At 38.5% G+C, this 24,279-nt stretch overlaps 1 protein-coding gene and 1 long non-coding RNA gene across 3 annotated transcripts in view; one reads left to right on the top strand and one right to left on the bottom strand.

Moving 5' to 3' along the window:
• ZNF644 (zinc finger protein 644) overlaps positions 1-24,279 on the bottom strand; it is a 149,353-nt gene that overhangs the window by 24,513 nt on the left and 100,561 nt on the right. The window contains exons 6-7 of one of the 2 annotated variants that reach the window (XR_012481900.1): positions 23,895-23,972; positions 20,534-21,372 (exon numbers count right to left, since the gene is read on the bottom strand). The gene's annotated coding sequence lies outside the window, so the exon portion shown is untranslated. Of the gene's footprint in view, positions 1-20,533; positions 21,373-23,894; positions 23,973-24,279 lie in introns of those variants that run through there. The other variant, XR_012481901.1, reaches the window with a different exon arrangement.
• On the top strand, positions 7,914-10,055 carry LOC141541793 (uncharacterized). The gene is made up of 2 exons (XR_012481902.1): positions 7,914-8,032; positions 9,728-10,055. It is a non-coding gene; the product is annotated as an uncharacterized LOC141541793 (long non-coding RNA).

The following is a 24,279-nucleotide window of genomic DNA, read 5'->3' as shown; positions in this document are numbered from 1 at the left end:
TACATTTTCTTATTTTGTAGGAATTTTTTCTTCTTCTTTCTTAAAGGAAGGAGGAATTAAGGAAGGAAGAGAAGAAAGGAAGGAAGGGAAGGAAAGGAAGGAAGGGAAGGAAAAGAAGGAAGGAAAGGAGGAAGGAAGGGAGGAAGGACGGAAGGGAGGAAGGGAGGAAGGAAGGGAGGGAGGGTGGAAGGAAGGAAGGGAGGAAGGGAGGGAGGAAGGGAGGGAAGGAGGGAAGAAAGGAGGAAGGGAGGAAGGAAGGAAGGAAGGGAGGAAGGAAGGAAGGAAGGAAGGAAGGAAGGAAGGAAGGAAGGAAGGAAGGAAGGAAGGAAGGAAGGAAGGAAGGAAGGAAGGAAGGAAGGAAGGAAGGGAGGGAGGGAGGAAGGAAGGAAGGAAGGGAGGGAGGGAGGAAGGGAGGAAGGGAGGGAGGGAGGGAGGAAGGAAGGAAGGAAGGAAGGAAGGAAGGAAGGAAGGAAGGAAGGAAGGAAGGAAGGAAGGAAGGAAGGAAGGAAGGAAGGAAGGAAGGAAGGGAAGGAAGGAAGGAGGGAGGGAGGAAGGGAGGGAAAGGAGGAAGGGAGGGAGGGGGGAAGGAAGGAAGGAAGGGAGGGAGGGGGGAAGGAAGGAAGGGAGGGAGGGAGGGGGGAAGGAAGGAAGGAAGGAAGGGAGGGAGGAAGGGAGGGGAGAGGAGAGGATAAGAGGGAGAGAGGAAGAAAAGAGAGAGGGAGGGAGAGACTCTGCATTCAGACCCCATCAGTTCTTTCTTGTAGATAGATAGCATGAGTCCTTTAGAACTGTCTTGGATCATTGTAATCCTGAGAGAATAGCTAAGTCATTCATAATTGTTCATTGTATAACATCATGTTAATATGTAAGATGATCTCCTGGTTCTGCTCATTTCACTTTGCATTAGTTCATGAGAGTCTTTCCAGGTTTTTCTGAAATCATCCTCTCTTCATTTTTTTCAGCATAATACTATTCCATTACAATCATATATAACAAGTTGTTCAGCCACTCACTAATTGATGGGCATCTGCTCAGTTTCCAGTTCTTGGCCACCACAAAGAGAGATGCTACAAATACCCTTACACAAATATGTCCTTTCCCCTTTTGTGATACAGACCTTGCAATGGTATTTTGCTGGACCAAAGAGTATACACAGTTTTATAAACCTTTAGGCATAGTTCCAAATTGTTCTCCAGACCAGTTCACAAGTCCACTAATGATGAATTAGTGTCCCAATTTTCCCACAACTCCTCCAACATTTATCATTTTCCTTTTCCATCATATTGGGCAATCTGATAGATATGAGGTGATACCTCAGAGGTATTTTAATGTGCATTCCTCTAATCAATTGCGATTTGAGGTATTTTATATGACTATAAACAATTGGAATTTCTTCATCTAAAAAGTGCCCATTCAAACACTTTGACTATCAATTGGGAAATGATTTATACTCATAAATTTGACTTAGTTATACATGTATATAGAGAGGAAAAAAAAGAAAGAGAAAGAGAGATTTAAGAGATTAAAGCCTTTATCAGAGACTTTTGTCATAAAAAAACTTTTTTCCCCATTTTTCTGCCTTCATTCTAGTCTTTGTTGCATTGGTAGGCCCTTTAAATACATATTTGTTGAATTTGATTAAAATTTTAATTTGAATAATTTTTATTATATTAAGTTAAAATTTTTTGTACAAATAAAACCAATGAAGACAAAAATTAGAAGGAAAATAATAAACTGGAGAATAAATTTATATCCAAGGGTTCTGATAAAGGCCTCATCTCTAAAATATATAGAGAATTGACTCAAATATATGAGAATACAAGCCATTCTCCAAATGATAAATTATTAAAGCATATGAATTGACAGTTTTCAGATAAATCAATTAAAACCATTTCTAGCCATATGAAAAAAAAATGCTTTAAATCACTATTGATTAGAGAAATGCAAACTAATGCAACTCTGAGGTACAACTACAGACCTCTCAGATTGGCTAAAATGATAGGAAAAGATAATGAATTGCAGGGGATGTGGGAAAACTAGTACACTAATACATTGTTGGTAGATTTGTGAACTGATCCAACCATTCTAGAGTAAAATATGGAATTATGCACAAAAGGCTATCAAACTGTGCATACCCTTTAATCTAGCAGTGTCACTACTAGGCCTGTATCCCAAAGAGAATATTAAAAAGGGGAAATAAACTCACATGCACAAAAAATGTTTGTAATAGTCTTTTTGTAGTGGTAGGAATTGAAAAGTGAGCAGGTGCTCATCAGTTGAAGAATGGTTGAATAAGTTATAATATATGAATGTTATGGAATATTATTTTTCTGTAAGAAATGACCAGCAGGATGATTTCAGAAAGGTCTGGAGAGACTTACATGAACTGATGCTGAGTGAAATGTGCAGCACCAGGAGAACATTGTGCACAGAAACAGCAAGGTTATATGATGATCAATTGTGATGGACTTGGCTTTTTTCAACAGCAAGATGATTCAGGCCAGTTTCAATGGTCTTATGATGGAGAGAGCCACCCAGAAAGAGGACTTTGGGAATGTGGACCACAACATAATATTTTCACCTCTTTTGTTGTTGCTTGCTTGCATTTTACTTTCTTTCTCATTTTTCCCTTTTTGATCTGATTTTTCTTGTGCAGCAAGATAACTGTACAAATATGATAGAAGAAGTGCACATATTTAACATATATTGGATCACTTGCTGTCTGGGAGAGGGAGTGGAGAGGAGGGAGAAAAATTTGAAACAAAAGGTTTTTCAAGAGTGAATGCTGAAAACTATATGCATATACTTTGAAAAATAAAAGCTTTAAATTTGAAAAAATATATAATTCCATGGGTGATATTGGAAGAAAATTGACTTAGAGACTAAGTCTTTTACTTTTGACTCATTTTTCAGCTTCTGTTGTCCAATGTTTTCACTCCCCCCCAAAATAAACACTCTTTTGTTTGCTTTTGTGGAGAAAAACTCTTAAATTAAATATCAAAGCTCTAACTTAAACACCAAAAAATATCAACTCTTAAATTAAATACCCAAAAAAGTGTCATTTCCATACATAGGGTAGAAACACAAAAAGGTGATTCTATATGAAACTGTGGGTCTCCATTTCATATCACTTAATAAAATTTAAACATTACTTTTAAAAAGAAACTTAATGCTTGCTAACTGAAAAAAAAATGGAAAAGGCAAAGATACTGGTGAGGTTGGCCATTTCCTTCTCCAGCTCATTTTACAAATGAGGAAACTGAGGCAGACAGGGTTAAGTGACTTGCCCAGGTTTACCCTACTAGAAAGTGTCTGAGGCTGGCTTTGAACTTAGAAAGAGGAGTCTTGGTGACCCCACTCTACCCATCGGACCACTTTGCCCCTGGCAGAGGAAGATATAAAAAGGCCCCAAATAATAGAACTTGAATTACTCTTTGAAGGAAGTTCATTTAACCAAAAGAAATTTAATTGATTCTAATATTAGGCTGCTGTGCCATCTGAGTTCCCCTGAATATATTCCCCATCCTGTTTCCCAACTCTGAACCTTGAATTTAGGTTTAGGTTGGGATTTATCTCACTGTTTTCTATGAATCAGGACTGAAGAGCTTTGGAGAGCTCATCTAGCTGTCTACTCAGCTTTCATGGCATGACTTGACATCTGCCCTATTCCAAATGGGCAGGAATCTATTTCTCTTTTTAAAAGATTTTAAAAGAAGAGATTTCGTTATTTCCTCAGACAACCCTTCCAACATCTGGTGGCTTGTCCTGTGAGAAGAGGCATGTTTTCCTTTAGAGCCAACTTACAACCTTAATGCATATTTCTTATTCTGATCTCAGTGGAAATGGAAAACAACAAATTAAAGGTTTTTAAAAGGGGCACCTAGGTGATGAAGAGGATAAAGCACTAGGTTTGGAAGAAAGAAGACTCACTTGATGAGTTCAAATTTGACCTTGGTCAATGACTAGCTGTGTGAGCCTGGGCACTTTGGTCTCAGGTTTTCCATCTATCAAATGAGTTGTAGAAGGAAATGGCAAACTACTCCAGTATCTTTGCCAAGAAAATCCCAAAATAAGGTCACAGAAAGTCAGCTATGATTGAATAATGAGGACAAAAGAGAGTCCTTTAGAATTTTTAAGAGCATTACTACAATTTGCAATGCAATTTGACGAACAAAGCCATTTATCAGGTTCTAGGTCTACTGGGCTAGAGGCTCATCCACATTTCATTCGGCACTTTTGGTCCTGTAGAATTCACCCAGGAAATAATGCAGAAAGGGTGATCCCCATACCCTATGGGGAAAATAATCCTCTGTGAGATTTTAACAATCCTAATTGATTGTGGCCTCTGATTGTGTGGAATTGTAAATTATTAACATGTTGGGTTTTTAAAATCTTGTTTAATAAATTAATCTTTATTGCCATTCAGGGTCATGGACAGGATGTTATCAAGTGGAGAGAAAACTGGATTCAGAAAATGAGAAGACCTAGCTTCAAAGCCTAGCTCCACTAGCCAGAACTTGTGTAATATTAGTTGAATCCCCTTCCCTTTCTGGCCTCAGTTTCTTCATCAGGAAAATGAGGACCACAAGGTCTCTTTTAGTTCTTTAATCATCATCTATATCATCATCTATAACTCTCAAAATAATCATTGTATTTTGACCTCTTTTACCTATTTATGTGAGGCAGCTAGGTGACACAGTGGATAGAACATTAAGCTGGGAATTAGGAAGATTCATTTCACGGTTTCAAATCCAGCCTCATACACTTATTAGCTCTGGGAGCTTGGACAAGTCACTTAACCCTATTTGCCTCGGTTTCTTTATCTGTAAAATGAGCTGGAGAAGGAAATGGCGAACTACTTCAGTATCTTTGCCAAAAAAATCCCAAATGGGGGTCATGAAGAGCTAGACATACTGAACAACAAAGCCAATTCATGTCCTTGAGTTATGTTAGGGGTGTTCAACATAATATTTATACCAATGCTCACTATCATATAGGACATGTGACATTTAATTTCTTATTTATCATCACTTCTTTGGAAAACTGTGTAACATCAGCTCTATGAGATGTGTAGGGAGGTGGGGAACAGGCCTGATCTAATTAATGACACCTTTTGTCTTTCCTCCAACTTCATGCCCTCAAATATGAGTCCTCAAAGTCACTGCATTAGTGACCCTCAAATTGTCAATCAACCCAGATCTTGAGTCAGAGGCCTGAGTTCTAGTCCTAACTCCATCATTACCAGATGGATAATCTTATACAAGTCATTTTACCTTGTGGACTCTGGTTTCCTCATCTGTACAATGAGGAAGTCAGACTAAATAATCTTAAAGGTCTCTTCCAGCTCTAAATTTACGATTATTATAATTTGCTAGATATGATTTTAAAATAAGACTTTGGTTAGCCTTCAAAATGCCCATTTAGGTCCTTGGAGTATTTTAGGTCCCTCAAAGTGGATGTTTATTGCATTGTTAATATCATTAGTCAAAACATCATTGTAGCTTCTCTTCTAAAATAGCTTTTTTAATTGTTTAAGAAAGCAAAGGAAGAGTACTTTGTTTCTGGATAATCACCAACTTCCTTGATCACCTACCATATTTCTCACACTTTTGGTTCTTTGTAAAAATCAAATTGACCCTCAGAAGATGAAAATTTGTCAACAATGAGGACTACATTCAAAAGACCATATTCTAGATTCTAAAAACAATGACAAAAATATAAGAAAATATAAGTTTCCAGAATTCACCTGGGTAATGAAAGAATGTTAGGAATACATATGCTGTCTCCTAAGGTGGCTATTTTGAAGAAGCCGCACAAATTTAGATGTGGAAGTTTGAGCATGAAAATATACTTTATATTATAAAGTAACATTTGAAATTACAACCCTTCTACAGAACAAATGATGAAACAAGTTTTCCTCCTCTTTGGATCCAGGCGGAGGATATGGAATGCTAAATCTGTTGGGGAAAATTAGTCTCTATGGTTTGCTTAGCCATTTTTATTTTGTGATAAGATTCATCCTGTGATAAGAACTTTTAAAAAAAAAATCTATCAGCCAATTAGAAAGAAATGGTTATTCTTCAATATCCTTGTCCATGATTAGTCCAGCACAAACATATATACCTTAGTTGTGCTCCCCAGAAATCCTCAGAGCACATTAACAAAATGTTTTGGGTTTTTATGGATTTGTTCCTATTCCATGATTTCCTAAGTTCTTCAAACATGGTTACAATCACTCAACCAGAATCAACCCTGTATATGTAAATTCCTTCCTAGGGGCATATTCTGTATGTTTTGCTCTTCTTCTTTTCTCTTAAAAAAATAAAAAAGATATTTTAAACAGAAATGTCTCTTTGCTTTATTCTTTGCTTGTTTGTTTGGAGGCAGAAAAAAGCACATGAATTTGTTTTAAGGGTATGCTTTTTTTTTTTTTTTTTTTAACAAAAATAACATTTTTTTAACCAGATAATGTCAAGCAACACAGCATAGCATATCATGTGACAAGCATTTAAAATGATTTTTCTCCCTGTGGCTACATTTTTCAATGAAGTCCCTAACCAAGTTCTATGTGATAAAAAAAATAAATAAATAAAAGTAACAATGTGTTTTTCATTGGTCATCAGGATATAATCTCTTTACTTCAATCCTTTTCAATCTCACAAGTATTTATTCTAGAAAAAATAAAGCATGGCATTATGTCATAGGCTTAAGAAATAGATCCTCTATTCTAGTCCAAGTCTTAGAAATGAAATCCAGAATTCTTGATCCCCAAAGGCAAAAACAGGACCAAAATGGTGGATACTAGTTCAATATGAAGAAAAAAATTTCTCCTAGTAGAACTCTCCAAAAGTGGAATGAATTTCTGGAATATGTAATGAGTCCTCTGTCACTGAAAGTCTTCAGGTGAAGGTTTATCATTTTCCAGAAAAACACAGAGGATTCTTGCTTCAAGTTAAATGCTAGCCTCTGAGATTACTTCTATTTTAGATATTCTATGATCCTAATTTTCTTCTTAAGCTGATGCCTTAATGAAGTTAATTTACCTTTTTATACTTCACTTTCTCCAAAAGCAACCTTTTTCATATTTTACAAGAATATTTTGAATTGCATATTTATGAAACCAATTTTCTGGAGATTTTTTTTTTTTGGAAAAAACAACTCAATTCAACAGTTATTGCTTATCTTTCTCTGTTTCTGTATCTCTCTATATAAGTGTATATATATATATATATATACTTAAATATTATATCTATATTATTATTATATATTATAAATATTATATCTACTTCAATATACATATACATATACATAATATATAGTTCAAAATGGCCAAAGTCTATATATCTGTATATATATATATATATATATATATATATATATATATACATAATATATATATATATACACACACATACACATATACAAATATACAGATAAAGTAGAATACACAATAGGTATTTAATAAGCACTTAATGAATGACCGTTCAGATAGATGGAACAGAACCAAGAAATTCTGACCAATAAAAAAAGAGGTATTTAAGGATCTTCCCCCCTTCACCCTTTCCAGTTTTTTATGCAACCTATGGCAAACCACATAACTGCTCCAGGCCTCAGTTTCCTGATCTGTAAAGCAAGAAAAAGTCCCACTTCCCACAAAGTTGTGGGCCAATAGAAAAGTTTTAATAATAAACACAACATATTCCAAAATCTTAAAATAAAGATTTCACCTCAATACAAGTATTTTACTTTGGGTGAAATAAATACTCCTCGATAGATAGTTTCTGATGGAACTTCCGAGTTTCCAGATTAACCATCCTTCCAGAATTGACTGACTCACACAGTACAACATTCCCCGTAACGAATCCGGAGGAAACTTCCTGCAGGAAAACATCCCTGGGCCTCGATTAGTGCACGTGTGGTGTTAACGGGACAGAGGACTGAAGTCTGACCCCCTCGCAGCATGGGAGATAGCAGGAAGAAGTTGTGTCCGATATCTACTTGAGGAGAATGCGTTTTGGGAGGGGGGCAGGCGGTGAGTCAAACACAAACTTTATTAGGACTCAATAAGAAAGACTGCGAGGTCTGCTCCCGTGACCGGTATCTCTCTGTATGATACTCCCCATGGTCCTGGTCAGCACGATTTTCTGCTCTCTCTCTCTCTCAAACACCTGCAGGGCACCGGGTGCCGCCCTCTTGGTTGGCACGATGGGCATCTGAGTCATTGCTTGTTCTTTTATAAGTCACAGTTGGGTCAGACTGCTGCTCTACAGCACCTCTGGGTGGCAAGACTACGGCCAGCCTCCATGAGGAGGGGCCCAATTTGGATGGGCCGAAAAAGTTAGAAAATCCTGCCAACCGGAAGCAGTCTTTAAGAAGGGGCGCCATTTTATTAGATGAGGATTTCTGGAGGGCGCGACTAAAGCATGTGCTGGTGTTCTTGACTCGAAGATTAGCCAATTCTCTTTAGCCCTTTGATAGTTTTGTTTGTTTGTTTTTAATTTTGTTGATTTTTTGTTTTCTTACACCTTGGATCTCGGAGATATTCCCGCCCTCCACCTCCACCACCAGCCCACTCCCCGTCAGCTTAACCTCCTAGTTTCTTCTCTTGGGGTAAAAGGAGTCTGGTAAAAAAAAAAGGGGGGGGCTTTGTAAAAAGGAGGGACCCTTCTACCAAAGGAAGAGACCAAAGGTTTCAAAGAGACACATTCGATCTTGGGGACCTGGATTAAATGTGGGTCCTGCTGCAAGCCCTTTGCACATCCTTTCCATCTGCCTCCCTCATTCTTCTACGTCATCCAATCCAATTCAATTAAGTCCAACTGCGAGACGCTGAGATGGACGTTCGTTCATTCATTCATTCACCGAGCGGTTATTAGGCGCCTACTGTATGCGGGTACTTGGCGAGGACGCTAAGCCAAAAGGGGCCGTCCCTGACCTCGAGGCGCTTACCCTGGGACACGGATGCCACACGTGGATACACGTCAATGTCAGATTCCCGAGAGGGGTAATCGGCCGCGGCGCCGCCAGACCCTGAGCGCCGGGAGCCACGCGCCCTCCCGCTCTCACGTGGGATGGCTACGGCCGGCCCAGCCGCCTTTCTACGACTAGTCCGGCGACAACCCGCCCCACCCCCGCCCCCGCCCCGGTGCTTGCTTACTGGCGAGGTACTTAAGGAGAGCGAGCCCCCCCTCCTGCGCCGAAAACTAACGGCTCGGGAGGAGGGAGGAGTGAGCACCCCGGTCCCCGGGCGCCGCCAGCGTGCTGGGAGACCTCATTCCCGGCACCCCTCGGTCCGCCCGGTCCTCCCCACCCTGCGGGACTCTCTCTGGCCGCGACCCTGGGCTGAGGATACTCACTGTCCATCCTCGCGGGCCGGCCCCGTCCTGGTCCCCCGGCGCCTGCTGCCGGCCCGCCAGCTCCGGTCCCCTGCTTGCGTACAAAGAGAGCGGCCTCTACCGTCCGCCGCGGGCTCCGCAGTCTCCCGGCGGGAGCCCACGCCTTCCGACAGCAGCTACCCTTTCCCTGCGACGCCCCCTCCCCCACGCGGGGTCGCAGCCCCCTCTCCCGCGGCCGCCGAACTAGAAGCGACGTGGAGATCTTTCTCTCCAAACGAACTGTGATCTCCTTTTGATGGGTATAATTTATTCCAAAATAGTCCCTGGACTGAAACGATCAATTAGCAGCCCGAAACGCGCTGTGAAGTAAATTGTCACACTCTCTATTACAGGATGGTTATCGTATATTTATAAGGTGTGTTTTCTGCAATCGGAACCAACAAGGTGTTGAGTGATCAGTCATAAATGCACTTCTTCCCGAGGAGGAGGAGGGGCCGGGGAGGAGAGCTCTGACACGGCGTGCAGGAGACGGGAAAGTGACACTTCTGGCACCTGCCTCTCCCGCCCCCGGGCCTCGGGTCCGGAGAGGGGAGGTGCTCCGGGGCTGAGGCCTGAGCCGGGCCCGGACCCCCGGCGACTCGTGGGCCTCCTGCCGGGCCTCTGAGCCACCTCAGCTCTCCCGGCCTTTCTGATTATGTAAAATACAGATCATCCCTGAAACTGACACCGCTTCTCTCTCCAGCTCTGCAGAAAGCTCTGGGTAAATCTTGTTGGTCCTACTTCTGCTTTCCCCCAGCCCTTCCGGTATCTTCTGCTCTAAATTAGCTCTACTGTGACAAAAAATAAATGCAAGGACTTTTAATCCTTGCTTTTAAGCAAGTTTGAAGCAGCATTTCCATTCCTCCTTCCAGTTGGGGTGTTATCCTTTAGTCCTTTCCATCAGACTGCCCCCTCTCCCAAAAGGAAAGATAATCTAAAAATCAGGACCGAAGTCAGATCTATTGGCCTAGCAGCCTTAGACTTTGTGACTCTTACAGGTCATCAGTAGAACTGCACTGTCCCGATGAGAAAACTAAGACCCAGAATGGTGTCACTTCTCTCAAGTCCTTCAGGCAGAGCTAAGATTTGAACCCACAGCCGTGGATCACTCAATCTTTCCGCTACACTCCGCTAACTCTGACCATCAGATTATGTCCTATCAGCTCACGTCAGCTTCGAGAAGCAAGGGCGCCCTCAAGTTTCTTTCTTGGGACCACCTTCCGGAGCATTTGTGCTGATCAAAGCTCATTCACTGCTCATCCTGGGCCACTCCTCTGCAGGGCCCTGCCCAAACTGTCCGGCCCGGTGAAGCTCGAGGGCTGTCTCCTCCTCCACTTCCTCCCCACAACCTCCACCTCCCTTGCAGGCCACGCTTTTGAGTGATCCAAGTCCAAAGATCAAAGCTGCTCCATACCGCCCAGAATAAGAATACTGACAGCACCTGCCCCGTGGGTGCGGTTGAGCCCCCCACAACAGTTACAGATGTTAACTCGCCCCATCCGGGTCTCTGTGACTTCTCGCCAAAGCTTTGTGAGTTTCAGGCTTATGCCCTAAAGAGGATTTGGAAAGGTAAAGATCACTTTGATTCTTAGAGCCAGAGGGGAAGCTGCTGAGCAGCACACTACTCCTGGGCACATAACAGAGCCGGCCAGCTCATGAAAGTCTGTAGTCTTCCCCGTATTTACTCGATGGGAACATAAATTTAAGAAAATTCTGGGTGAAGCTAAGGTATCATTTCTGGATTTGAAGAGAAAGTATAATCCACCGGGAAAAGCCACGCTTATCCTCTACAGGGAAAATGGCCAAAGTTTTAGGCTTTGTCTCCATTTGAAAACCTTTATCATTGACCTGAGAATATCCTCATCTCTCCTATCCAGAAACATGCCCTTCATTTTCAGTCACCCAAGGGGTGAGACCTTGTGGGGGGAGGAAGGGAAGGAGCCCTTCCAACCAACTCATCGAAGGCTAGAGAGCTGCACAGGGCCTTGGCTCAGAAGTCACTGGGGAAGGTGCCCAGGAGGTGGGCAGGGCCACCTGTCCAAGGCGCCTAGCCCTGAAAACAGAATGCGCCTTCTTAATGGACTTCAAATTACCAACATCGCTAAACTCTCCCTTAATAGACTCGTAAAGATCCGCTTGCTACCTTTCTCCCCTTCATCTAGAATTTGTAACCAAGAGCCCAATTTTGTCATTTGGAAATACTAATTATCTAATCACGCCCGCCACGCTGCATAACGCACTTGTCTGCCCAATTAGCTAGGACAATTATTAAAATTCGGAGGCCTAATTATGTCTCAATTTAATGCTGGCAACCCCGCATCCGAGCAGTAATTAAAATCCTCTCTTTGCCTCTGCCTTTAGGGCAGGGGATGATTAGGACCTGTCAGGGGGGGTACTGAACCGAACCAGTCAGGCAGATTGCACAACACGACCCTGCATTGTTAAGTGTGTCAACATATTAACCTGAATTCCCTTCAGCCCCCACATAATCACATCGGGTGGAGGAATAAAGGGGCTAAAACATGAAGCATTTTATTAAAAAAACATAAATTCTTTTTAATTAATGCTGTAAGAGATCTGACGAATTTCAAGCTTCTAAGTGCTGGGAGACATAAGCCTAGTTCATCTAATTATCAGCAAATGCACTTCTCTCTGTTAAATTTTTTTTTCTTATTTAAAGAAAATGATCCTTTTTTCATTTTTTTAAAAGCATAGCCTAGCTGGTTTCCAGAAATACACTTGATTACCAGTTTTGTTTGATGATGGGACACAAGTGAATGGTGACTTCCAAAAGAATAAAATCCAAGACTGGAGGCATAAATAAAAATGCTAGAATTTAATACTTGAAAGATGTTAATAAAAGTTGAACATTAAAAATCATAATATTGAAATAAATTCAAAATGTTTGCCTTATTCAGATCACAAGTTTGAAGTCTGAAATGATGCCAGTGTGAGGGTAGGAGAATAACTCAAAGATGGGAGAAAGCTGAAGCTGTCATTTGGGAAGCTCACTGATCTAGAGGCTTCTGGCCAATATGTAAGAACTTGGTTTGAGCACCCTTTCCCCTGGAAAGAATGAACAATACAAATCCACATATATTTCTTCCTTTCTTTCAAAGTCAAGTTTGGACACGATTTTTATCCAAATTTTCATGGATTCAGCTGAGGATTCCCCTGGAAACAGTACTTTGGCCTCAAAGGACATTAATTCTGAGCAATAGAACTAAAGAATGAAAAACAACTTTATTTGGATCTAAGCTTCATTCATATACTCCACATTTTTAACAGGACAAATGACCTCATGGACACACGCATAACAAAATGGTAGTTTTAAAGGACAAGTCTATATAATAAATGATTTTGTCTAAACAGTCTAGAACTCAGATTTCAATCAAATCGACTTTTTCTATCTGCATCTGCACCCAGTCTGCTCTTTTGGTTGCAGAAAATTCAACTCTAAACATGGCAAATAATATTTCAGTATGATTATAAAAAGCTGTGACTTCGTGGAGGCCCTGAAAGTATCTGAACTCAAAACCACATACTGGAATGCTTTGAATGCAGAAGATGAGAATCCAGCCTTTAACAAGTCAGACATTAAAGATATTTGCAAAAGTAAAAATGTCACCCATCATTAACTCTTCTTTTGAAAAAACCGTTTTCAATAAAAATGTTATTTATGATAATATGCAATGGGTTTCACATGTTTCTTGGATTTTTTCAATAAAAACAATGGGTTTAATTTTAATATGTATTTTTCAAAAGTTATCAGTTTTAATTTCCAATATGGTAGATACACATAATGAGAAAAAACAAAAGTTCTTTGGAATACTTATTTTTAAGAATTCAAAGGAGTCTCGAGACCCAGTAGTGAGAGAATTACACTCTACACTGTCTCTACTACATCTTTCTAGTTCTTTTTGGAGGAACTGGCCTTGTGATTTGTTTGTACAGACAATTCTTTTTTTTTTTTCCTTTTAGTACAGACAACTTCTAATGTGGAAATGTCTTCTATCATTGTAGATTCCTATTTTGAAACTTATATAGTCTTGAGAGTTATCCCCTTGGCTACTGAGAACTTAAAGGATTCGCCCAAGGTCACACAACCAATATCTGTCCAAGATAACACTTTGACCCAGGTATTTCTAAGACCAGAAATCTATATATTATATATAACATGTAAATTATTAATTCATGCCAGAGACTGCTCTAAGCAATCATATTAAGAGACCAACCCCATGGATCAGTGAAAGGACCATTTGCATTTGTTTTCCTCTAGAGGCCACTATGAGGACCAAGAGAACATTTCAATCACTTTGTGAACTTCAGAATGCTACACATAAAAGTCATTATTGTTATCATTAGTAAACCCTAAGAAGTAACTAGACCAAAATTTGAGAGCTACAATAATAGTACTGATATTTACAGTTATTTGTAAATTGCTTTATATGTCATCTCCCTGAGGATTCCCCACAGCCTTTCAAGGTAGGTGCTACAAAGATTATAATCTCTTTTTACAGATAAGAGACCAAAAAGTTTAGGTGACTTGCCCAGTGTCACACCTCAAGTAAGCCATGGCCTTGCAAAATTCTAATTAGACTCACTGATGAAGTAAAAATATTTATTCCTGATTGTGCATATTAAGTGTTGGGTGACACTTCATTGTCTACATTTTCCTATGCTCCAAAACACTACAAATATTATCTTAATTCAGTGATAATGATGAAAATAGAGGTCCTCTCTCCTTTTCCCCCTTTAGATAAAAGAGTATGATTTGGTCCTCAGTGAAAAAGCTCTCTCTTGATCCCAGCTGCCACAAGCCCCCCTGCTAGCAAAGGCAGTGACTACAGATGGTCTATGCTAGCACAGTTTGGCTTGAGTGTGGACAGGCCCTGAGGCATTTATGTTGCATAGATCGGAGGAGGATAAGTCCACCCATTCTGCTCTCCCACTGTGTGTGCCTACATCTTGAAAATGGCCTTGCTCTGAGTCTCTTTGGATGGCAAACCAAAGTGCAAATCTGTGTTCTGACTTGTTCGAGAGGCTGTCAGCATGTTTTCCTCTTGTCAGCAGCAATTGACTGGTCAGGCTCACCCTGTACAGCAATTGTAACAGCTCATTGACAGACCAGTGACCCAGCTGGACCTGATAATGGAAAACTATTGATTTTTGTGGGCTCGACAAATCTGAAACGAAGGACCAATGTAATGTCATCAATTGTCTTGGACTCTGATAACCCAGGGGAAAAAAGTTTCAGAGTTCTTCTTCTACATTTCCTGACAATGTTAGCCTTAAAAAAAAATCACAGACACAATCACTTTGTAAGCTTTTCTTCTTAAATCCACAAAACTAGTCCACTATTTCTTAAAGGCTTCATTGTTCAAAGAACCTGGGTTTACCAGGTAAAGGGGAGAGAGGGAAAGGGAGGGAGAAGGGAGTGGAAGCTGAAATGAATTTGCTAACCTGTAAAGGTTCTTCAAGAACAAGCAACTAATCAAAAGCATGCTTTAGAGAGGATAATATTAAAAGTAGTGTCTATAATAAAAACACTTAGAAAGAAAACATTTTAAATCTAATGAAATCTGATACATAAAAAAAACAAGAGTCAACTGACAGCTTACCTGAGTTGACCTGATTCAAAGATAAATGACTTGGGTTTTAAGAATTCCGTAATAGTTATCTTTCATAACCATAAGCATAGTTGAAAAAGGAACCTCTCCAAATTTTGGTTTTTTTCATTTCAGTTCACTATTTCAAAACCTTAAAAATGGTTCAGTCAGCTTGGACACCAGAAATGTTGCGCAAAGGTACCTCTAGAGTCAGCCTTGGGCTTCTGATGGCATGAGATATTTATTCCCTAATGGTCTTGGTTGCTGACCTGATATATTTAGCTCATAGCTGCCCCAAGCTACAGTACAAAAAGCCTTACAGTGAAGCCTGGCCTCTGGACAAAATGGACTATAGCAGCAAGAGAAAGTAGAAATAATATGAGGGGCTTCTAGATTTATTCTGTCAAAAAGGTCTGAAGACATTAGTCTTAGAGATGAGTTAGAAAGAAGTCCTGATGACACTAAAGCACTGAAAATGAGCCCGAGCTATGGCAGGGCTCCTGTTCACAGGTGTGTGCAATCTTCACACTCTGCTATAATCTTCCTCTTATGACCTTCGATTAGCAACGTCCCCACTACACACCTCTCTGATATTCTAGCACTGCTGAAATTAACTTCACTGTTTAGCTGTTTAGTAGCAAAGATCCCAAGGTCTGGGATCTAAAAATATAAATATACACATATGCTGGGTTTAAAAACAAAACCCACCTGGCATTAGCACTTTGGGAAATATTTAAATGGTTCAGAGATCATGCTATATGTATGATTCCATGATGTGGACTGAATGAAGGAAAAAATGAAATCTCTCACAGTCAAATAAACATTTAACAAAGGCAGGACCATACAGAGCCCTCAGAGCTTTGACTTGCTCCATGCAAGCTCACAGCTTGATGATGTAAGTTATTAACAAAGGTTTGTTGAGTTGAACTGGGTCTCCAACAAGCCTTTGTCTAAAGACTTACACTTAGGGGGAACACAGCAATTACTAAATGCAATCCACTCTACTCTGGGTTGCTTGTAATCATTAGACAGACTTTCCCCCTCCCACCGCCAAATAGTAAACCTAATCTAGCTTTCAGCAACTTCCATCCATTGATATCAAAGCCATCCGATTCAACACACTATAGTCATTTTGCCTCAGTACGGAGGGAGGATCCATGAACAAAATCAGCTTTTCTTAGCTACAATGATTGATTTGGGTTTTGGACACAAATGACAACAAACACCTTACTTAATTCCATCTGGACTGCTACTGACTCTGCTCTGAGGCCAAAGAGCACAGCTCAAACAATCCTTTCTGCTACTTCAGTTACCTGAAAAATGTATACATGAAAATTCTCTGAATTTGCTTTCCTCTTCTAGGATGACCCCCAGTCTTAGGAAGCAGGGAAGATGAGAATTTCAAGGCCTTAGTTAACTTTTTTTTTTTTGGTTTGAGTCACAGTCATTTAAGAGAGAATGAAGTCTGAAATCATTTGAGTATAACCTAGCCTACCTACTTAGCAATATTCCCTACCACAAGAAAACACAGGTACATAATTCTACTTGAATTGTTGATTTTTAGAATGTTCCAAAATATTCCATTTTTCAGTCCTTACTTTCATTGTTAAAATCTCACTTATTTCTATTTTGTGGGGCATCACAATCTAGCCTCTCACTTGTATTTCCATAGTGCAAGGATAGCAAAAAAATCTGGTTCTTATTCCTAACTGCTATTCTTCCTTTTTAAATCATTAATTCTTTCCAATGGATGAAAAGGTGTGGAACTATGGGTGTGGAACATGGCATATGTTATCAAATAAGTTCCCATGGTTGACATTTTTCAACTGTTTTTCACCGTGGGATCAGTTCAAAAATATGCATATTATATAAGCAGTGAGACATATTAGGAAGGGCTCTCACAGCAAACAAAAGGTATCAAACTTTCCCCCCTGAGTCAATAATTAAAGGCATTTTTCTTTTCCTATGAAGCCATTCTTAAAATTCAAATTTTCTGGGTCTTAGCCTAGATTTGCCATTGCCTTGTTATTTGATGATGAACAAATTACTTCCCCTCTCAGGACCTGCCCTCAGTTTCCTCAATTATGCATTCCAATAAAATATAAGACACAGTAAAATATAAGCGGGTAAAGGCACTAGTTTTTATTATTCTGTCCCTAAAGCCCACCAAAGAGGTAGTTAAAACAGAATTATAGGTGTAGAATTTGAACCATCTTAACAAAAAAATCTTCCCTGGACAACTAGTTTTTTCTTTTAACATAAGTGTGCATCTTAGTACCATGAGCAGGACTTGCACAAGCTCCGAAAAGAATGCTCTCAAGAAACTTATATTCTACTGGAACCAGAGAATAGTCTATAGGCTCCATCTACTGTTCTCTCTGTTCAAATCAGTGACAGAAAAGCTAAATTTTTTCTTGATTTGGCCTCAATAGTCATTTCATTCTTCAGAAAGTAGAAGGTCCTAAAAAGAATTTGCTTCTCATCAGTTAGGAAAAAGTGGCAGCTTGGGTGAAAATAATGGAGTAGTTATTTCTCCCCAAGGTTTCCATCTTGGAATTTATGAAAAAGATGAAGCATAGAAACAAGAATCTAAAGTGTGACTTAGATTTGGGTAGAACTAATGTTAAAAGTTAACAGAAAAAGTAGGTTAAGGAATCCATTAACTAAAAGTCTGCAATATCAGAGGGGATGGGAATCTCTAAAAAATGAAATTATAAAAACACCCAGGGAAATAATTCCAATGAGAAAAAGCCGAATAAAAGTTATCTAAATGGTAATGTAAATAAATGCTCAGGCAATTTCAAAGTGTTGCTCTTTGGCTCTACCAACATAGAACTTACTAAAAGGGCCTCTCAGTTACTAACTCCCTTTCCTTAATGCTAAGGTCTTTAAATACTCAAAAGGAAAAAAAAAATAATGGTATTTAAATGATATAGGAAATGAAAGGAGAATCTCAGAAATGGAAGGCAAACGTCCCAACTTTCAAAAATGAGAAGAAAATGGAATCTTGTTAACCATAGGTCATGACTTTAATCTCAATTTGCCTATTATTCAAAAGCTTTGGGTAGGCATACTCTTTCCTTGGGGTGTGCCTTTCTCACTAGCCACTCCCTCCTCACTTCTAGAGCCTAAATCTCTTCTCTTTAGGTTGATGGCAACCTAAAAACTAACACAGCAAGCTACCTAGTGATTAGTGACTCATTTTCATACTAGGGGAACCTCTGGTCGATATATTCCCTCTATTCTATGAAAGCGTTCAAAGTATTCAACAATTTTTCTCTCTTTGAATGAGGCTTCTGAGTTTTCCCAATTACTGTATCCTTAAGGATATAGAGTTTAACAATTAGTTACAGCTTTAATTTTTTTTTAATTTTTAAAAAATCATGGCAAACCATAGATTCTATAACTTTTAAATTTGGATGGGGAGACATTTAGAAAGTAGAGGTAGGAAATCTTTGTGCTAATGCACAACTGCTAAAGTCAACCTATTATTATCCAGCTTTGTTTTAACTTTTTTGATTCCAAAGTATTCTGCTGCAATCACCCTTACCAGTTCCTACATTCCATTGTTTTCCATTTCAAAATTTGAGGGAATAAGCAGCATGTCATTTATTCTCCTCATACAATCTTATCTGTGATCTTTCTGACCAGTTTCAAATAATTGTCTTTCAATCTATCCAGCTCTTCTGTTCCCTGGAATGTCCTTTTTCCTGGGCACTCGGTCCCTCTCTCCTTAAAACAAAGAAAAAACACAACTAATTTAGGGGATCTAGAAGCAGTTGCATAGTAAAGAGCCAAATGGCTTTGTTCACTCTCAAATTGCCAGTTCCTGCCAGTCACTAGAACTGGGTAAGATTCTACAACAGGCTATTAAAGGGCTGGTTAGTGAATATCTAGAAAAATCAATGATCACAAATTTAGTGCTCTGCACTTTTTTGGATTATAAAAGACTTTATTATTATTATTACTTGTACATAACAAGTTTCAGGGTTATGTTCTCTCCTAAAGTAGTGTGTGGCTTAGTCTTATAAATGGTTTGTGAAGACAAAAGAATAAATTAGGTGTGACACAGACTTGAAAAATGAATAGGAAGCAGTAATAGTCTAGGAACAGAAAGCACAAAGTTAAAATATTAACAAAGAAAAGTATGTTTACATTGCACAAAGACCTATTTGTAACTGCAAGATTTGGAATGTTTTCTTAGAAAAATTTCAAATTGATCAGATGCTTTTGATCCTAGGAAAAGAATTCTTTCATACGGGAAAATGTTTCTATGTTTCTTCATATTACCAAGGGTTTGAGGCACAATTAAGGAGATCTAGGGTTCTCATAAGTCTAATACCCTGATTTTCAGAAAAGCAAAGCAAATCGTTTGCAAAATGGAAACCGATGAGTTTGGCCTTCTAGAAGAGATTATTAAAGAGATATAACCAACATGCAGAAAAGGAAGTAGTGATCACCAGAGCTAATGAATGGCTTCACTGAGAACCAGTCAAGTTGATTAATTTTGATTTTTTGTAAGTTTTTTTTTTTTTTTTAAACAGAAGAAGTCTAGTGGATAATACAGAAACAAATTGCCTATATTTCAGTAAAGCATTTGACAAAAGCCTCCCAATCTGTTTTTTGTTTGTTAGTAGGAAAAGATTAAGAGATAATGGACTGGAGAATACTGTGTTAAGATGAATTTCAAATTGGTGGAATGGCAGGACTCATAAAATAGCTGGTAATAAGCCAAGTGGGAAGAAAATGTCATTGCTAAAAGCAAAAAGTCTCGACTTATCTTACTGATAATTTAATTTGTGAGAAAGGTAGAAGAGAAATGAGGGTCTGTTATTATAGGTCTCATTCTTATCAGTAAGGAATGAGATTAGAGACCTGAAACAGGCAAGTCTGAGAATGAATAATAAATTTTGGCAGTGTCTGTTGAGAATAGTCCTTATGAATCAAGGAAGGTCATTACTATAAAAGATAGAAATCAGCTTTTAAAAGACATATTTTGGGGGGGAGGAGTAGGAACTATGAAAACAGATCTGCTTGAGGTAGATGGACAGATGATAAGGCCGAAAACAAATTGAACTCAATTCAGAGTTTATTTTACTTGTTAAAGAAACAACCTTTGAAATGCTGATGAAAAGTTATAAAAATCAAAATGAGTGAAATGATAAGAAGCAGATCTACTAAATAGCTAGCCGGAATGAACTAAACACCCAAAACACTTACTAAAGTGGATGCAAGCCACTATCTTTTTGTTTATTCAGAGATCAGGGTAAATGGAGAAGTCTTGGAAGACTGCAGGTAAGCAAACATTCCTATATACAAAAATAAGGATGTGGATAGTTCAAATTATAGGTCACCAAACTTACCATTTATTTGTAGTAAAACTCTAGAAATGTTTATTAAAGGGATGGTCTGTGAGATCTTAAAAACTAGAAGAGATTATTATTACAACCTCACTATATTCCTCACCAAGAACAAATTATGGCATAATAACCTTATTTCCTTTCTAGACAGGACTACAAACTAATGCATATGACAAAATCTCTCATGCTATTTTTTGGTAAAAATACATTTTATTGTTGCTTTTTGTCTTTATATCACAGTTTCCCACACAGCCCTCTAGATTGAACCGTGCTTTGTGACCAGTAAAAACAATTTTAAAAGTACATTTGACACAGAGATTGTGTCTGAAAATACATTTCATATTCTATCCTGACAGACCTCCACAGTTTTGATCCATAAAAGAGGTGTATTTCATTATCTCTTGTCCAGAATCTTCCCTGGTTTTTCCATTGTTCAAGAACTCAACTTCCTTTTAGAGATCTGTTCATGTAAATATTTGCCGTCACTGTTTATATTTGTTCTTGGTTCTCATTCATACTTCACACAAGTTCAGATAAATCTTCTCATTTCTTTGAATTCTTCCTATTCATCATTTCATACTGTACAATATTGAATTATATTGATAACTCAAAAATGTTTCATCTTTTTTCAGTCATTCCTGAATCACTGGATAATTACTTTGTTTTCACTTGTTAACATCAAGAGTGCTCCTATAAAAATTTCAGTTTATATTGTACTTTGTTCATTCTTAGGCTATTATCTCTTAAGTTATATTCCCTGACAAAAGGAAGATTTGGTTTGGATGATAGTAGGTAAGTGGTTTCAGAACTGAAAACGTGACTGACAACTAGATCATTGTCAATGTGGAGAAACGTCTAGTGGAATGGCATAGGGCTTTGCCCTTGACTTTGGACAGACATATACATCAATGAGTTTGAAGAAGGCACAAGTGTCATATTTATCAAATTTGAGAATGACATGAAGCTGAGGAAATGGGTGACAGGACTGGAGTCCATAAAGATCTTGATGAGATGAACACTAGGTTGAAGCTAACAATAAATAAACAAACAAAAAACAAACAATAAAATAAAACATAGCCAGTATTAATGAATGTAATAGCCTACATTTAAGTTAAGAAGAAAGTAAAGTAGTTCATATTAAAACACACATATATACATACACAAAGCAAAATTAGTATGTTATCTTATGCTGCATTAATGGAAAATGTATTCAGAATCATGAAAGTAATTCTGCTATACTCTACCCTAGAAATCATAACCAGTTCTGGGCATCATGTTTAAGAATCAACAATGCCCAATATGTCTACAACAGGATGACCAGGGTGATTTAGCTAAAAACCAGTTGAATGAATTGAGGATGATAACCTGGCTGGAAAAAAAGGAAGATTTAGAGAGGACTTGTCTTCTTCAGATATCTGCAGGGTTATTATGAAGATGATGAATCAGATTTGCTCTGTGTCACAGAAATTACATGATGTAGATTAATTAGAAGAAAACCTTCCTTGTTAACAGAGATATTTTTAAGTGGGGGTTCGATTAGGAAGGGGGAAGTTGAGTTTGTCAACTAAACTAGATGCTTGATGACAACTTGTTGATGTTGGAGATGTATTTGGGATTAACCTTTGTGTTGTTTTTGGTCTAAAGCCCTGAAATCTCCTTCCAGCTCTAAGCCTACTAGTCAAAGATTTATTTTCCATATTATAAATTATGAACCACATTTTTGCTCACAGCAACACTGCAATTGAGTTGTTTTTCAGCATAGAGTTCAGGAAGATTTTGCCTAAGGGTCTTGTTAGCAAGAAAGCTACCACAATCAGCTTCATGATAGTTTTTGAATATCAGAAACATCCCTGAAAATGTGTGAACAAAGTGTTAACTTTGCCTTCAGATGGATGTAAAACATCAGTTTACAAGTAGTAGATGTAGATCTCTCCCTACAATTTGAAGTCTGATTCTCACCTTCTCTGAGAAGCTACAGTAATTGTTTAGGTTTAAAAGGTTCTATCTAGAATTGAAAAAAAGACTACTAGATAAATCACTTGTAACCGACTTGACAATATAAAGGACTTTTACATTATCAGATGATTTGGATTACGAAGCCCAAGGGTACACTGTAGATAATTAAGAGCGGACTACAATCTTTATCTTTGTTCCTAGCTTGACACTGTATCCAGCTTGAATTGAAAATGATGCTGAGTATGAGGTCAAGTGTTCTCTCTTATGTAATTTCATATTTTGAGATACTCTTTGCTTCTATTTATATCTGTCCTGGACTTTATTTCTTTCCTTTCAGACACTAACCTTTAGGAATCACAGCATTGAGGCATTTTTCCCCCAGCTTAGTTTCCCTACTTTATATTCACTTTCCTTTTGCTGTAACAGTAGCCCATAGTTCCCTCCTAAATTGCAGAACATTTAATAACCTAAAAACCTACCACCAGAAGTAAATGGCATTTTTTGGTGACATTCTTAGCACTGATCTTAGATGATTAAATATCTGGACCAAGATGAAAAATAGAAAGCTTCTACAAGACTTAAATGCATCAAAATGCTTTCATGTTCTATTTAATGCCATCTAGTGGCCATATTAAACATATCTAGGATTAAGGGGATGTAATTATATAATAAGACACATTCATTTCAGGAGCTACACATAAGAGGGAGGAGATAGCCAGAAGTGCTGCTGCCAGAAACTGAATTTGCCCTTTCACCTGTAGCTGACTATCTAGTCCAAGTATGAAATAAATTTGATAACACATTTAAGTCTGCAGAGAACATGGACCGTACCAAGTACTCAACAGACACCTTGCCCTAAAGTTCTACTTCCTGAGCAGTTTCATTGATGGGAAGCTCACATTAGGTTTTTTTTTTTTTTTTTTAATTAATTTTATAATTATAACTTTTTTGACAGTACATATGCATGGGCAATTTTTTTTTTTACAACATTATTCCTTGTAATCACGTCTTTTCCGAATTTTCCTCTCCCTCCCTCTCCCCCCTCTCCTAGATGACAGGTAATCCCATACATGTTAAATCACATTAGGTTTTTTTTAACAAAATCATTAGATGAATGGGAAAATTTCTTATTACCCATTAGTTCAGAAAACCTAAATATTTCTTGTGCAGCAGCATAGTTTGGAATAAGGATGAAGAGAATCTAACAGAAGGTCTAATGATCATCTTACCAAGAACACTTTAGTTAAAATCATTTATGACTGAAAGCCTACCACTTACCAAGTATTACCAGCCAGAAAATTAGGAAGCTATTGTGGTTGGCAAGGCCCATTGGTTCACTGCTATTTCTCTCAATAGTAGTCACGCAGTGTGTGGTTCCTGTATTTTACTTTTTCTGCACTAATGCTGTCAATAAAAATTCTACTACTATTCTACACTCAAGAGAATGTATGGTAAGCAGGTGAACTATTCAAGGAAATAAACTTACTTTGCTGACAATGAAAACAAACTACATATCAGGTCACGAAAGGATGACTAGGGTTCCCTTGATGAATCCCAGAGTCTCATGGCACATATACACTCGTGTATTCACTTACCCCTTTGGATTTCCCACACACATAATTTCTGAGAACTGGACAGCTGACCCTGATGTTCCTCGGGTTTTCAAATACCATCTGTGGAAAGACAAGAAAAACAAGGAAATGGCCTAAAACCTCATTTTAAAAGGCAGCTTCTTCTACCAAGTGCCATACAACATTAGAGTTCCTCACCACTTTATCAGTGCTTTCAAAAGCAATTTCTGGTACCAACCGTGTGATTAAGTGGGAAGTTTCTCTCTCGATTTTTAAGTTCCTTGATGGAAGGAATTGCTCCTGTAAATCCTCATAGAAATGACCTAAAAATAGGCATTTATCAGTGTTTTGAATAATCAGCAAATAAAGATTCCTCCATGCTTTGAAACTGGGAAGCAGCATCTTTTGG

The sequence above is a fragment of the Sminthopsis crassicaudata genome, chromosome 4, assembly GCF_048593235.1.
Source record: "Sminthopsis crassicaudata isolate SCR6 chromosome 4, ASM4859323v1, whole genome shotgun sequence".
Classification (NCBI taxonomy): domain Eukaryota; kingdom Metazoa; phylum Chordata; class Mammalia; order Dasyuromorphia; family Dasyuridae; genus Sminthopsis; species Sminthopsis crassicaudata.
This window is presented reverse-complemented; position numbering and strand designations above follow the sequence as displayed.